This window comes from Clupea harengus, chromosome 5 (assembly GCF_900700415.2).
Source record: "Clupea harengus chromosome 5, Ch_v2.0.2, whole genome shotgun sequence".
Lineage (NCBI taxonomy): Eukaryota > Metazoa > Chordata > Actinopteri > Clupeiformes > Clupeidae > Clupea > Clupea harengus.
In genome coordinates, this window is record NC_045156.1 from 27,563,196 (window position 1) to 27,581,025 (window position 17,830).

Consider the following 17,830-nt stretch of genomic DNA (forward strand, 5'->3'; position numbering starts at 1 on the left):
TGTTAAGATTGAGACCACATTACTCTGCAAAGTCCTTTGATTTAATCGTAGTTGAACTTTCTAACCTCCTGTTTAGGTTTAAGGCCTCAATCTACACCAGTTGAGCTCAAAGCTGCCACAAGAGGTGATGCACACACTGCCACAGGTGAGTTTCTTGCTCTTTGTGGAAATACACAATAAAGTCAGCCCAGTTAGTCTGTTTTTCAGCATGACTGAATGTGTATATGAAGATTATTTTAACATTCTGAGTCGGTATGTATGTATATATGATAAATATAAAGATATTTTTTATAGTCTCTCCGGGTTCAACCCTTCACCTTACTTCAGAGTACACCATGGATGCTTCAGGTAAGTGATCCATTCATTATCACACAATGACACATTATCAATGTTTTTCTTATTTCATTTAATCCTTGCTCATTCTCTGGCCTGGATTACCACATGGGCCTATCAGGCACACACCCAGGGGCCCAGAGGTCACAGGAGCCCTAAAACCCGCTCCTCCAGGGTTGTCCCCTGAGTCCCTTAAAGGCCCCTATCAATCCACAAAGGGATACATGAGCCTCCAGTCTGAACACAAGTGGTCTAGAGCTAGTCTGATCCAGTGACGTCATTAGGTCCAATCACTAGGGGCTATAAGTATTTGAACACCTGCCGATTTCACAAGTTTGCCCACTTGCAAAGAAATGTGTGATCTATAATTGTAATGGTAGGTCTATTTTATCAGTAAGAGACAGAATATCAACAAAAACATCCAGAAAACTGCATTTTGCAAATCTGCAAAGAGGAGTGGACCAAAATCCCTCCTGAGATGTGTGTAAACCTGGTGACCAACTAGAAGAACAGTCTGACCTCTGTGCTTGCCAACAAGGGTTTCTCCACCCAGTACTAAGTCATGTTTCACTAGGGGTTCAAATACTTATTTGCCGCAACAAATCCAAATAAATTCATAACTGTTATAAAATGCAGTTTTCTGGATGTTTTTGTTGATATTCTGTTTCTAAAAAAAAAAATGGACAATGGTCTTTTTTATAGTGTCTCCGGGTTCAACCTCTCACCTTACTTCAGAGTACACCATGGATGCCTCAGGTAAGTGATACATTCATTATCACACTATGACACATTACCATACGTTATTTATTAGCACAGAATAAACACATACATGATCAGTTGTTATGTCATATTCGATGTACCAGAATCTGCGATGGCCAGATTTCTATTTACTGTATGTATGCTTGTATGTATATTATGTGTATGTCAACTGCCCTGAGCAATACTGTTGATGAAAAAACATTGGTCTGTTTCCAACCAATTATTTTCTCACAACTACAACACTGACCCCCTCTACAGGTAAAGTCTCTGAGCATGGTTCACCAGATTCACACTTCTGTTTGTGTGACTGTCACCGCTAAAACTAAATTTAACAACGGAAAAGTGGGTAACACTTTATAGTAACAGACCACAATAAATAGCAAAATAACCGTTATCAAAAAGTTTGTTGATGATTGTTAATAGTGAAAACGGTGGTTGTTACGACCGGCTCGTGGGTCGCAACATAAAAACGGTAGAGACAGACAATGTGGCGGATTGTAACAAAAGACTATTTATTAACTAGAAAGTTTGATGCAAAGGAGAAAGTCTAGGGGTTTCCAAAGATGCGTGGATGCGTGAAGTGGGTATGTACGTGAGTAGGAGCGTTTGTCGAAAGTGTGTGTGAGAGTAGCGGAAGCTGAGAAGGGCCTCCCATCAGCCGTAGCAGTGCTTTTATATCCACACCTGGCGCCAGGTGTGGATAATCACTGCTCATCATGCTCCGTTGCAGGTCCACAGCCTGCTGCCTCCATATGGCCAGTATAGGGACTGCAGGCAGGGTAAGCAGGGCACAGGGGGTCGTAACAGTGGTTAACAGTCGGGAAATTAAGGTGATAAAAATGTTTTGAAAATTCTCTTGCCAAGCTTTGCTCTGTGTGTTTTCCCCACTCCCCTCCTCTTTTCCCTATCTCATGAAAGCTTTCATTATATCAATTATTTGTGCATCTCACTTATTTATTTCAGTGTCACAGGGAACAGTGCTGATCTTGGCGATGACTAGCCTGTGCATTGTCCTGGCTGTCGTGTTAGTACTCTGTCTCATCTGGACATGCCGTATGTGATATTCATGACATTTAATTCATAGAATAGATCTAGGAAAACACATTCATGCTAAAGGCAACACATTTGCAACTTTTTGAGGTCTGTTTTATAAGCAATCATCTTGAAGTAAAGACTCCTGTCATTCCCACTAGTTGCCCAGGCTATACACTGTGTAGTTCGGTGTTCTGGGACAGACAGAACGACACAGACATAGATATACTTATCCCACTATATCTCCAAAGGTCACCAGCTGACACATTAGCAAGCTTTTATTTGTGTCAGATGTGCTGTTGTTAGTGTTACTGTTTGCATGTGTCAGGAGTTAGCTTGCTAGTTTTAGACCAAAACATCTTACTTCTGCATCAAAAGAAAGATACAGCCTTATTTACTCTCTGATAGGCACATCTTATTTTCTCTTTCAGGGAAACATAAACAACAGAGGTGAGATCCTATGTGTTTCATTCTTTCAAATAACACGTTCATCTTTTTAAAGGAGCATAAGCAGCAACTGATTTCCTTTGTATCTTACAAACAGTTCAAAGGGTACTCTAGGCAGGACCAGACAGAGTAAGATCCTATATGTCTTCACACTCACCATATGTGTAGCCTATGTACTGGGAGGAACATGTTAATTTACAAACTATTTTATTTGTGTTTGTGCTTCAGAGAATCACCCGGACATTATGCCTGCACATAGTACAATTACAGTAAGTATGTTTACTGTCATTGATACTCTAGATCAATATAGGTTGATAGGTGAAAATTCACCCTAGTTACCTCAGGACTCCGGAGCAGCATATAAGTATATTTATTAGACAAACAACAATTGCAATCGGGCTCACTCCCAGCACAAGGCTGAAAGTGAAGCAATGATAAACACATCGCACAAGGTTTATATAGACAGAAGTTTAGCGTTCAGCAGAGATAACCGCGTGGTGGATTTCTGACGTCCGAGGCAAGGATGGAAGTTTTGCAAGGTCGGAAGAAGCACATTTCGACCCTTCTTATCACCTCTGGTCTAAACATACTCTTGTACATATGCAGACTAAGTGGCACCTAATATTCTAAGTTACACACACGGAGAAAAGCCATGTTCCTGCTTTCATAAGCACATGATTCATACAAGGAATATATTAACACAAAGCACTTGATTATTATATTCTTAAGTCATTAACAGTGTTTGGAAATTATCTCTATCACAGGTAAAACAGTGAAATTACAAACTCTGTTTTTCATCCTCCAGACTGTTAATGACACTGCTGTAACCTACTCCATGATCACCTCAACACCCCTGACTGTAGCTCCAGGTAAAACAAGATCATTTTGATTTATTTTCATATACAAAAAAGAGTTCTTCTTCTTCTTCCACAACTATGTGTCACTAACACAAGGTCTGTATTACTCGGCACATCTTGAAGACATCCTGATTAGAAGTACACAATGTATGTTTGCAGAAGTTAGGAGTAAGTGTGGAGAAGTATTTAATAAGATTTGTTCGATCTTCCGTTGATGCTCATTCTCACATCTTGTCTATGTTCATGTCACACAAATATTACAAGGCATGAAAGTTATGTGACAATTACAGTTCTCACATTTGACTCTGTTCATTAAATCTTTCAGATGTTGACAAAAGGGAAGACATTTTCTCTGAACAGGATGATGTGAGTGTGCAAAGTACTGTGCTATGGATGTATAGCAAAAATCAATAGCTTTTCATTCAGATTAATTTACGGGGCCATCAGATATGCTTAGCTGTGTTTATCGCTACTGTTGTTGTTAAGTATTGATATGATGGTTGTAGTGTATGCTGTTGTTTTATAATCCTTAAGCAAAGTTGTTGGGTATGAGTACTTGAGGATAATGAGAGGTTTAGCTGCTGTGGTCCCCAACCAATAACACAAGTAATTGAACATCTTTTTCTGTGAACTGTATTTTACTATGTGTTAAATGTCTAAATCTCATTTCACCATGTTGTTTTTCTCATTTTCAGTGCCAGTAAAAGGCCATAAACTACTTTTATTTTTGTTTATTAAACCTTTAGTTATATGTGTAGTCTTTTTGTTTTTTAATAAACTCACATTTGCCAGTTTCATGTATACAACTCTATATCTGACCCACCAAGTATCTCCAACCAGGGGGACCCCACATACAGCTTGGTGCAGGACCACAGGAGCCCTGTTGTCACACAGCAGGACATGACCTACAACCTTCTGCAGGTGCACTGATACAGCTGCACATACCGCATGTAGCATTTATTATGCTTTAAAAAGCTTGTCTTGTGTTTTGGAATGCCTGCATATAGAGAAAATAGCTACAATGACTATGGTCTATTGAGAGTTTAATGGACACCTTATCCAATGAAATTTCTGTTGTATTTTAGCTAGAATGCAAAGATTTCAGGAGGCAAGTTGATTACCGGTTTGCAGTATATAGGCAGATTTACTAATGGTAAATGCATTGTTAAATAAACCACGCCCACATATGCATGTCCCAAAATTGCCCGGAATTACTGCCTCTCTGAGTACGTCTGCCGCTTAGTAGGCTAGTTATTATTGTTAGAGTTTTAGATAAGAAATTAAAACTTTTAAATATATTATTTATGTATCATTATGATATTGCTGTTATATATTGTTGCTTGGTTCTATGTATGTCTAAAAATTATATTACTGTATAACATATTAGCGTATTTAAAAATGGTCAATAAAATTTGAATAAAATGGTTGTTTTAAGTGGTACTGTAAGTGTGCTGCCTCAGTCTGAATGAACAAAAGCCTGGTAGTGTAAGTGCATTCACTGACATTTGTAGACCTGCTATACAATATTTAACCCAGTGGAACCTTTGGACTTTCAGACTATGTGGACAGATATGGGCTTGGCTATTTTTTGGAAAATAAAAAGGTATCATCACACCAATGTTCGGCGATTAAACACCTTTGTTAGAGTCATTACAAACACATTGTCATTCATTTTCATTTATAGTAAAAGGGCTTACTCTATTGGACATGTGTCATTGTAGGTGTATCTCAATCTCGTAGTTCTATTTGTTGTGACAAGGTTACATCAACATGACAAACAACCCACATATAGAAAACAGCATCAAAGCTTAGATGAATACAGCAATAGAAAATATAGAAAGTACAACCGAAAATATGATTTATAGAACATAAAGTTCGACATAAATCTGGGCATACCACTGTCATATATATTCATAAATATGATTTAAAATATATAAAGTACAACATAAATCTCATATATATATATTCATAAATATGATTTAAAATATATAAAGTACAACATAAATCTCATATATGTATACAGTATATTCATAAATATGATTTAAAATCCAACTCCGTGTTGACACCTGGAGGAGCGAGAGAACCCAATTCATAGATTCACTCAGCTTCCTTTTCCTCTTCCGCAAAAGCATTCTTGAGACATGGGGAAAAAAGTCCACCGATTTGAACTGCTATCAGGTTTAATAATGAACATATGAAGGGTTAATGATAGAATGAACACAATTATTTTATTTAGTCAGTCGTTCTCATATCAAACTTGTGATACCTCATAAGTAACTAAATGTATTGAAGAGACCTTTTCACCAAAAGCAATATTTAAAAATAAGATTGTTTTCCAAATGACACATGCATGTTTTTACAAGGTTTCACAGTTGTGTCCCCACTTTTAGCCAAAACCATCAGACATCCCATTAAAATGCAACAAGATTCACAATGAAAATGATATTACATCCATGATATCTCAACACTGTCTTTGGATTTCTGAGAACATTGAGAGAAATGTATTCTTAAAAAGAATAGAAAAGACAGAAAACGAAATGGTTACTGCATAAACTTTTTTAACACATAAACTAATTTGTAACACTGTTAGATGTCAACTTAAAAATAAAATGTGTATAAAAATAACACCTTCACTAATATTTTCAATCACTGACCTCACGGATTTCAGTTTGCCAAATCCAAATAAAAGAAAGTGCTGCTGTGCTTAAAAAAGTTGTATTTGGTGTGATGGCACTAGCAACTCTGGTCAGGCTAAAAGTACTAAAATGTTTAAAAAAAACAGTCCAGTGAAGTGGATTTGTGACATGCGGATAACCTTCAGTGGACCAGATAAAGGCAAGATATTTTAATATTAAGTGAAATTACGCTAGTTACAGCTACGTTTGTTGAACACATAGAGTAGTTGGGTTATTTTATCAGGCTCATAAATGTATCATATAGGCTCATAGTGGCTAACATCGTGAAACTTGAGTCTCCGCTGTGAAGTGTGTAGGATTTGATTTTTGGCCAAAGCTGAAAAAAAACAAGTTTAGCAGTGGATGTGTCGTAGGTATTTCTTATGTCATTACAAAGATCTACCAGAGAAAATAAACAAAGTTTATGGACACCAGATACAGATAGGTATCACCTGCAATGTATTTTTTAAAGATCCTAGTACAAGCTCATTGTATGGAGTGACAGGCTGTTGTGTGTTTAGGGACATACCAAACTTCAGTGTAACACAAATATTTCCTCCTGATGTTATGCACATCTTTTTAATGAGGGAGTTGTTCCTCATGTTTAAAATGGGCTCTGAGGCGTCTTCACAGGATGTTTGTCACGCTTTGGCATGCTTCATTTTTGAACACAATGACTCTTCAAAAAAACCTTCTCCAATATCTGAAAGACTTCTGAAAAGTGGACATTGTTCAGGACTCTTCCATTCATTATTGCAGATACAATACCAAAAGGCAACAAGCATTGTTGTGCATAAACATTCACATAATAAAACATTAAACCTCTATATAATATATACAAAAAATATGTATATAGTACTGAGACTACATCACAATGCAAAAAAGAATAAAATAAATTACTAGCACTTAAGGTACATGACTAAATGAAGGCCAAATGTGAAGAGGTGAAAGATGTCATTTTATCCTGTGAGTGGTTGGAAAGAGCAAAGCGTTTGACTGCAAGTAGTTTTAATTGAATGAGGAAGTAGGTAGCTGACAGACAAAGAGGAAACTGCAAAATCCAACTAAAGATGGTCTGACACTCAAACACCACAATTGTCACTGATGCGTGTTGTGGTTAGTGGCTCAGAGTATTTTACCTGACGATGCATAATTTCCTCTAGCCGGGTAGAAAAAGTGGCACACACACGTACGGACAAGGAAGTGAACTCTTTGGATCTCAAACTACTATATTTATGAAGCTGTCATTGACAGTTGCAACTCAAAAAAAAATATTTTCTGTGTCTTTTTCCTATTTCATTTGTTTTTCTAAAGAGCTCTATTTTTGTTTCATTTCATTTTTTTCTCTTTTATACAAGCACTGTGTATATTGCATTGCTGCTGAAAGGTAATAAAGTGCCATCTGTTCAACTCAACATCAACTCCTCTTGTGAGTTAGTCAGGGCATACCACTCCCCAAGCAGCATGAAACTAGCTCCATTAGTGCAGGTCGCTTCCGGTCTCGATTTCTGGATGGGAGATGGTAATAATTCAAAGTAAAAGCCCAAGAATACTGCATTAGAACAGCACGAACAAAACAATCTTACTTTGATTTAATCTATAAAGCATTTTAACATGTTATGCTCTAAAACACATGTAGATGCTACAAAAAACTTGGCGGGCCAGCCAGGAGCCATTCATTACTGTCAGACACGTTTTCTATTACGTTGACAATGACAAGGGTATAATTAAGAACCTAAAACTTGTCTTTTATTTTTAAGCTATTATGTTGTGGTAAAAAAAAAGTTTGACCACAATTTGTGTTCTGTTAAGACTTTCCTACTGACCCTATTTTCAGTACTGCAGAGGTTGGGTTCCCACAAACGAAAGCAACTCAGTGAGAAAATGCTGGTTAACTACCTGTATCAACCTTTACAATGCAGCAGAGGATATCAAGATAGTGGACAGGGTGCTCTGACGGATGTATTATTGTGTTCTTTCGGTGCTGTTTTTAACTTTTCTACACATTACTGCATGTCAAGAGCTATTTGACAAGACCACATCCTGAATGAACAGAACTCTGTGGGTGATAACGTATACTGTGTACTGGTGTTTATTTCAGGCTGCTGTACCTCATGCACCCCTCACAGTCAATGTTCCCAGCCGTCTCTTTGATGGTGCGCTCAGAAACAAAGGCAGGGTACTCTGTGTCACATGGAACCATCGTGGTGTGGCCTCTTATTTTATTTTGATGCGTTTGTTTCTAAATGAAGCTACACTGTATGTGTTGTGCCTTAAGTAACCTCACCATAAGCTGAGAGGCTTTTAAAATCATATATGACATGGCCCAATGCAAACTCCATACAAAATCTAAAACAATATTTGATAAATGTCTGCTCTCCCAATACAGACAGATTGCAGAAGCCACACATAACGGTCCTTCACGATGGCTCCACCTCCATTGTCTGTGACGTACCCAAGCATTTTGGTGATGCTCTCAGCTGCCAACTTTATACTGGAGATGAACCTGAGTTTTATCTCCAATCGAAGACATCAAGGAATGCATCTGGAGACCTTTCCTGCCATTTTACAGTGAATAAGGATGATTTATTCAGACGTCTGTGAGGAGCAGAGGGGTGAGCTGTGATTATACAGTGAACACAGAACATCAATCTCTATCTCCACGCAGTGACTCTTACACCTTTACAGGTCAGATTTCTACTCCAACCAGTGACCCATAAACCTCTAAGGGTCGGATACTTTATCACATTTACTAAAACCAGAATAACTCAATCAGGTCATCCTGATGTCTCTCATTACTAATATGTTTATTGTTGCTTTGTTTGTTTTGAAAGGGTTGAGTCTTGTCACAACAACAATAACATATCTATGATCATCCCAGCCAGGTGAGCATCATGTATCAAAAAAAAAAAACTGAAATGCAGAAAGTAAAAAATGTAAGAACTACTCATGACAACATGCAGAGGTCATAAATATCATCACAGAAAACAGACATTGCTATTTTCTTTCTGAGGTGTCTGGGTTTCAGTCTACTTTTTATGTCAGGTATATTTGTGTCAGTCAAGTTACTTTTTCAAATCTTTCAGTTACATGGCAGTTTGCAAAATGGTGTACTTTCTCTACGGCATCCTTTTCATTACCCACCTAAACTGTAAGTATTCCACTGATATTTTGTCATCCTATTATCTAGCTTTAAAGTCCAGCCGAACCTTAGTGTTAAACACATTGGCACATTTCCAACACTAATGGTAACTAATTCTAAGATGGTCTGTAGTGGTTCAAATTGTCACACACATTTAATAAATTAATCAAAAATTAATCAAATTCAAGAAATCACTCACATTTGATTATGATTGTGCCAAAGACTTTTCAGTTGGATAACCCTTAATTTAACTCCCTTAATTATACATTATCTTTGTCAGATCAGATGTTTCCCTTTTTTTGATAGGCAATAGTAAAATATCACTGAACATCATTGCTAAAGTGGCCTAAAAGTGCAAACATGATTTGAACTGTCAGTGTGTATCCATTTTTGAACAAGAAGCCTTGTTTCCTTATCTCTCTTTCCTTTAGATCTGTCTCAGTTCACAAAAGCCCAAGGTCAGTTTGCAACTTTAACTGCTTGTTTTATGACAGATGTTTGTAATGTAATGTAGTCAGTGTTGAACAATAATGAAATAATACTTGTCTCATTGGGTGACCCACCAGTAACCATGTTGAACCCCACTGTTTAAATGTAACCCCCTTCAGCTTCCACTATCTCTGTAATCCACTTCTTTCCTCCAGGCTGTTGAATGGATTTTACAACGTGGCAATGTTTTGTCACAGACATTTAAATAACCTCTGACAGAAGTCGACACATTGCCTTGAATAACAAACTTTTGGAACATTCTTAATTCAAGCAGGGATATTATTTCAGGCATGAAAACAGGTTAAATAATTGGGGCATGTATACAAACCATTGTGCAGCGTTGTTACTCTTCTTTAAAGTTACAATCAGTAACTTCATGACGGGGGTTCTCACAAGCTATACTGAGTCTGATTGCTTAAACTGTTTAATCTTTTGTTCTGCTGTGTTTGGCCTGCATTGGGCAAGGAGATGGTAAAACAGTCGTCACATTTCTGATGAAACAGAGATGTCATCATTAGGCCAGGATCTGGTCAAAGCCTTTTCTGCTTAAGTTTACAGACTTCCTATTACAAGGATCTGGTCAAGTAATCACTGTCAGTGTCATCATTCATGTATGTTATTTTATTGTGATGCGTTTGTTTCTACACAAAGCTACACTATGAATGATAGTCGAAACAAAGTTCAACTGGTCTGCTGCAGAAGTCGTCAGGATAGTAGTCCTTCATGATGTGAGTCCAGACAAGAAGTGAGGGGAGTGTAGGGAGGTAACAGGTGCACGTCGAAGGGGGCGTGGCAGGAGTAGGGTTCAACGCTGCCATTTATTAACAAATGTGTTCTTATCATTTTCACAGGGTTTCCCCCCACACTGAGGGCGTCCTCGTACATCATGAGTGAGAGAGACTCAGTTGAGCTGAGCTGTTACTTCTCTCAGTCTTCTCCTGTGTCTCAGTGTGATTTCTCCTTAGTTGAGAAAGAGGCACATAAGCGCAGAGTCCCCTCATGCCGGCTGTCCCTCACAGGGGAGGAACTGATGAGATGGTCAGGCCTGGTCAGTTTACCTGCTGTGGTCAAAGTGAAATGTTCATCAGCTGATGAACCATCCCTACATTCACACACAGTCTCACTCACTGTTAAAGGTGAGATCTGTCACCACAGTTCCAACTTATTTACAGATGATGCCAATAAAGCACAAAAGCATTGTCACCATAGGGAAATTTGGCCTTCATAATGAAACACAGGACCTGGAAAGGGATCATGGAATTAAGAATCTTTGACAAATATGTTAAATGTAAAATGCAATCGCAATCGTACAGAGGATTTTCAAATTCCAAAAATTCTTACAATGTCCGGATATTGTACAGTCTTACCCAACGTGCACAATAAATTAAAATGTGTGTTGTTGTTCCACAGGAGCAGCTTCTGTTCCTGTTCCTCCAAAAGCCCACCTGATGATCTCCCCTGCAGTCATCAGAGAGAGAGACACACTTCAGATGACTTGTGAAGTACCTCAGTCTCAGTCTGCGTCTCGGTGTTCATTCTACCTGGATGGGATACAGGCTGCTCCATACAGTCACCCATCATGTCAGATCTCCCTCACTGGTGTTCAGCTCCTGCAGTGGACACGGCAGAGTTCCCCTCTAGAGGCTAAAGTGTGGTGTTATTACCGTACAGTAACATCACCAGGGCAGCAAATCCAACAATCTGCTCAGTCTGACCTTGTTTCAGTGACTGTTCTAGGTGAGCATCCCCATAGTTTAGTGTTAATCTATCAGTTAATGTTTCAATATGTTACTACTGATGACATATACTCCTGTAGCTGTTATGATATAGGTGCATTTCGGAGAGATTTGTCGGTTTAGAAAACTGGACAAAAATATTTGATAAATGTCTGCTCTCCCAATATCATCTAATTTTTATAGTCCTGTTTACATTCACTCATGTCCATGGTAAGTTAACAAAATATTAGTGCTGTCAGTTAAACACGTTATTAACGGCGTTAACGCAAACCCATTTTAACACCGTACATTTTTTTATCGCGAGATTAATGCGAATTAAAAAAAAAATGTACATTAACGTTTTTTTTTGCCTCTCAAACTGTGTAGTAGGCTAACGTTACGGTTTGAGTGAATGGTGAGCGCGATACGGCGAAATGGATGATACAAAGCTTCTGAATGGAAAGTTTACTTTTAAAAGTTGTGTTGTGCAAAAGAAGCGAGCTTCACTGTTGTCTGAAAATGTCAACAGGCAGCTGCTGGCTGAAAGCAAAGAAGTAGTAGGCTTACCTTTTATTGGTAACCTAACTGTTACGGTTCATTGTTTCTGAAATAAGAGGCCTGACTGTTCCCAGCAAATTGAAAAAAATTAAATATTAAGCCATGGTTTAACTGCACTTTAGGCTGAGTCCTTGTTTACCTGAAATGTGCACTTTATAATTTTATTTTGTACCGCCCTGTTTGGCAATGTTGGTTTTCAATAAAATAAAACATTTGCATAAAGAAAGCCAATCCACTTTTCCATGTTGATAAGGGCATTCAAATAAAATAAAAAAATGAATAAATGAAGGGACATTTAGAATAGATAAAAATGTGCGATTAATCGCGATTCATTTTGAGTTAACTATGACATAAATGTGATTAATCGCGATTAAATATTTTAATCGTTTGACAGCACTACAAAATATTAATAAAAAATATGAATTAAAGTAAGATAGGTACCCTGTTGATGTCTTAGTGAATATGACATACAAGCATAAGAGTCATACATCTTTTGAACAAACTTTATTTATCAAAAGATCTATGGAAGACTACAATCATTTTAAAGTCATAACATGTACACATTGTTATTTTTTTTTAACTAATGTATTATATTTGTCCTTAATGACAATGACATGACACGTATTATTACTTCTGTTTTAGGACTTCCAAAACCTGAGCTGTTTGTATCCTCTTCAGTAATTTTGCCGACAACCACCGTCCATCTGAGATGTGTAGTCCCTCAGGATCCAGTGGATCAGTGTTTTTTCTCAGTGGGAGAGAACTACACCACCCCTACATCATCATGCCAGCTGACCCTCACAGGAGAACAAATGAAAGTCCGGGGACATGTAAACCCACCTTCAGTGCTTCCAGTGAAATGTTTCTACACTGTACAGGTCAAGCCTGGTGTTAAACATCCCTCTGATCTCTCTTCTCCTGTTTCAGTGCTTGTGCTGGGTGAGTAAAGAAGCATCACTACTGTTAATCCACTTAACATTCACTCTGTTTGGCATTTCTGAGTTCATTCCTGCCTTCTGTCTGCTGATAGATCATTTTCAGAAACCCATGGTAAGCGTGCGCTATGACCGAACAGACATGCAGTTCCACATTGTTTGTGAAATACCCAAGCAGTCCTGGAATGTCACCGGATGCCAGCTTTATACTGGACATGGGGAGAACTGGTACTTAACAGTTAAAAAGAAAGCACTTGGAAACTGCCTTTTTTACGTGGAAGAAAATGAGTTATTCAAACGTCTGCAGTCAGTGGGGAGCAGAGAGGTGAGCTGTGGATATACAGTGAACACAGAACCTTCATCTCTCTCTCCACGCAGTGACCCATACACCTTTCAAGGTCAGTATGCTCAAAATATTATTCATTTATTATTAAATACATACTATTGACATATCTCCTTATGTCTGTCTGATGTCTGTTTTAACAAGTTTTGTTTTGTTCTTCTTGACAGTTTTGTAAAACAAAAATGACTTTTAAAAATAGTGAATCAGAGATTATCCTGCATCCTGTATTTATTGTGAATTGAAAGTATTTCTTGTAACAGGATACCAGCCACTGATGTAAGATAAATTTGAATTATCAAATGTATCTAATCATATCACATTTTATCAAATGTATCAATGAAGTATAATCACAAGAAAAGGGCAGTCTGCCAACAAGTCAGAAAAACAGCAAGTAACATCTGCAGGGGAAATGTAAAGAGTCAGACAGGAGAGAGCAAGTTAAAACGGGGACAAAGGCCCGGAAGAGGAGAGAAGCATATAAATCTTACGTGGTCAAGGCTGGGGCACAGATAAAGTGGCCAGACATACATGTCAGCAGATTAAAAGCAGAAGTTCTGTAAATGGGAAACACCACAAGAATCATGTGTTATAACTAAGTGCCGAGTGGAAGACAGTGTATGTGGGAGGTGCAGGGGGCCAGAAGTGACATCACAGAATGAGGCCTTAAAAGTGCGAGCATCCTCTGTTTAGACTCTAGAATTCGCATTCTCCGGCTTGCTTGACTGTACTTGACTGTCTGTTGGGCAAGTTGTATTGTGTCAGTACCTACCAGTAAAACTCAACCTTGTTACAACAAATTGCTTCGTATGGTGGTTCCTCTCCAAAACAACACGTCAGAGTAATTTATCTCTAACACTGACCAAAAATACTCATTTAACATCATCAGAAGCAGGTAAGTCATTTTTGCAACACTCCTGGATAGACAGCAGTAATAGCTTGTTCTTGGAATCACTTTGGACAAAATTCATCTATCAAAATCAACCTTTATCAAAGAACTATTCCAAAGGTGGCGAAAGAATTATCCCAAAAGTCCTCAAAGAACTATCCCAAGGATGCTACAACGGTTGATAGATTAGATTAGAATAGACTCAACATTTTGCGCAGAGTGTACATCTACCCAGAGGTGCAAAAATATAAGCTGTGTCTATTTCCGCCTACTTGCGCACTTCAAACACTGACTTTCAGTGCTTAGGGCGTTCACACTGACAGAACCAGCAGAATTCAGGGCACTGAAAGTACCCGGATTGCGCACTGTAAACTGTGAAAAAATGCAGTGTGAAACGATGGACACTTCTCGCCCTAAACGGGTGCCATCTTGGCTACGTAGCGGAAGAGGAGGAGCCCTTTCGGCAGCTTTTCAGTTTAGAAAGTTGGCTGACTGACGCCTCGCAAATCAATTCAACCATTATTGCTGGTTACAATAACTGTGCTATCTGAAAACTTTTGAAAAATGTAAGCGAGAAAACGCCAAAAGATGTACATTTACATACAAAATACGGCCGTCAGCGGAGTTTGGTCCGCCATCTTAGTTTAAAATTTCCAGTTGGCCGAAGGAAGCTGGCACACAGATTTAAGGGTAAAAGGCTCACACATTTGCGTCCGTCAGTGTTCCATTTGAGACAACACTAATTGGCGACGAAGTGCACTACAGATGTAAGTGCAGAGTGCGCACTACGCACTGTATTGCAGTGTAGGCGGTAATAGACACGGCCATAGTGTTATTGTGCACTGTGCAGTGATGTGCAGAATGATTCTATATCTTACTTGTGACTTATAGTGTTGCTATATCTTATTTGTGACTTATAGTGATGCTATATCTTACTTGCGACTTATAGTGAAGCTATATCTTACTTGTGAACCTAAGCCTCTAGGTTTCAGTAAGTTTTGATGGTTTTCTGTTTTATTACCAAGTAAACCCATTGACATATGAAAACCTTTTGATGTCTATGGTTAACACAATAAGACAACAGCCATATCTCTTTACAAACAGATGTGAGCGTTCTGCAGTAAATATTAAAATGTAGACTACATTACTTTGCAAAGTCCTTTGATTTAATCATGGTTGAACTTTGTAACCTCCTGTTTAGGTTTAAGGCCTCAATCTACACCAGTTAAACTCAAACCTGCCACAAGAGTTGATGCACACACTGCCACAGGTGAGTTCCTTGCTTTTTGTGGAAATACACAATAAAGTCAGCCCAGTTAGTTTGTTTCCCAGCATGACTGAATGTGGATATGAATATTATTTTAACATTCTGAATTGGTATGTATGAAAAAAAAACGTACTGTATGTGTGTGTCTCCAGGTTCAACTCTTCACTCTACTTCAGAGTACACTATGGATGCTTCAGGTAAGTGATACATTCATTATCACACTATGAAACATTATCATACCTTATTTATTAGCATAGAAAACACACATATATAATTATATATAATATGCAGTATTCAATGTACCAGATTATGCAATGGCCAGATTTCTATTTACTGTATGTATGCTTGTATGTATATTTATTAGTGCTGTCAGTTTAACGCGTTATTAACGGCGTTAACTCAAACCCATTTTAACGCCATTCATTTTTTTATCGCGCGATTAACGCGATTTTTTTATTACATTTTTACATTTTTTTTTTTTTTTTTTTTTGATTAACGTTCTTTTTGGCCTCGCAAACTGTGTAGTATGCTAACGTTACGGTTTGAGTGAATGGTGAGCGCGATACGGCGAAATGGATGATAAAAAACTTCTGACTGGAAAGTTTACTTTTAAAAGTTGTGTTGTGCAAAAGAAGCAAGCTTCACTGTTGTCTGAAAATGTCAACAGGCAGCTGGCTGAAAGCAAAGAAGTAGTAGGCTTACCTTTTATTGGTAACCTAACTGTTACGGTTCATTGTTTCTGAAATAAGAGGCCTGACTGCTATGTTCCCAGCAAACATAAAAAAAAGAAAATATTAAGCCATGGTTTAACTGCACTATAGGGTCCTTGTTTACCTGAAATGTGCACTTTATAATTTTATTTTGTACCGCCCTATTTGGCAATGTTGGTTTTCAATAAAATAAAACATTTGCATAAAGCAAGCCAATCCACTTTTCCATGTTGATATATTATTGAAATAAAAATAAAATGATGGAAAAAATAAATAAACGAAGGGACATTTAGAATAGATCAAAATTTGCGATTAATCGCGATTCATTTTGAGTTAACTATGACATAAATGCGATTAATCGCGATTAAATATTTTAATCGTTTGACAGCACTAATATTTATGTGTTGTATGTCAACTGCCCTGAACAATACTGTTGATGAAAAAACATTGGTCTGTTTCCAAACAATTATTTTCTCACAACTCCAACACTGCCCCCCTCTACAGGTAAAGTCTCTGAGCATGGTTCACTAGATTCAAACATCTGTTTGTGTGACTGTCACAGCTAAAACTAAATTTCACACAGGAAAAGTGGATAACACTTCATAGTAACAGGCCACAATAAATAGCAAAATAACCGTTGCCAAATCGTTTTCTGATGATTGTTGATAGTGAAAAGGTGGTTCACAGTCTCCAAATGAAGGTGATAAAATGTGTTTAAAATTCTCTTGCCAAGCTTTGCTCTGTGTATTTTCCCCAGTCCCCTCCTGTTTTCCCTATCTCATGAAAGCTTTCATTATATCAATTATTTGTGCATCTCGCTTATTTATTTCAGTGTCATGGGGAACAGTGCTGATCTCGGCGGTGACTAGCATGTGCATTGTCCTGGCTGGTGTGTCTGCACTCTGTCTCATCTGGACATGTCGTATGTGATAATCATGACATTTCATTCATAGAATAGCTTTAGGAAAAATGTGCCTTATGTTTTATAGGCAACTGGTTTTGTTATCATCTTGAAATTCATTTTGATGCATTGTGGTCATATGACGGACTGGTAAGACTCCTCTCATTCACACTAGTCCAGTAGCCTAGGCTATGCACTGTGTAGTTTGATGTGTAGTCTATGTACTGGGAGGTACATGTTAATTTACAGACTATTTTATTTGTGTTTGTGCTTCAGAGAATCACCCGGACATTATGCCTGCACATAGTACAGTTAGAGTAAGTACGTTTACTGTCATTGATACTCTGGATCAATACAGGTAAAACACTGAAATTACAAACTGTGGTTTTCATCCTTCAGACTGTTAATGACACTGTTGTAACCTACACCATGATCACCTCAACACCCCTGACTGTAGCTTCAGGTAAAACAAGATTATTTTGATTTCTTTTCATTTGCAAAGAAGAGTTCTTCTTCTTCTTTCACAACTATGTGTCACTGACCCGAGGTCTGTATTACTCGGCACATCTTTAAGACATCCTGATTAGAAGTACACAGTGTATGTTTGCAGAAGTCAGGAGTAAGTGTGGAGAAGTATTTAATAAGATGCAAAAGATGATCAATCTTCCATTGATGCTCAATCTCATATCTTGTCTCTGTCACACACGCACACAAAACCCTCTATGCAGATTTCCTCTTACAGTATGAAGAAGCTAGTACCATGCATATGTTCATGTCACAC

At 37.9% G+C, this 17,830-nt stretch overlaps 1 long non-coding RNA gene across 1 annotated transcript; it reads left to right on the plus strand.

The window, feature by feature from the left end:
- The first annotated feature begins 2,008 nt into the window (after positions 1-2,008).
- LOC116220576 lies at positions 2,009-2,697 on the plus strand. The gene is made up of 3 exons (XR_004163757.2): positions 2,009-2,145; positions 2,556-2,574; positions 2,669-2,697. It is a non-coding gene; the product is annotated as an uncharacterized LOC116220576 (long non-coding RNA).
- The last annotated feature ends 15,133 nt before the right edge of the window (positions 2,698-17,830 follow it).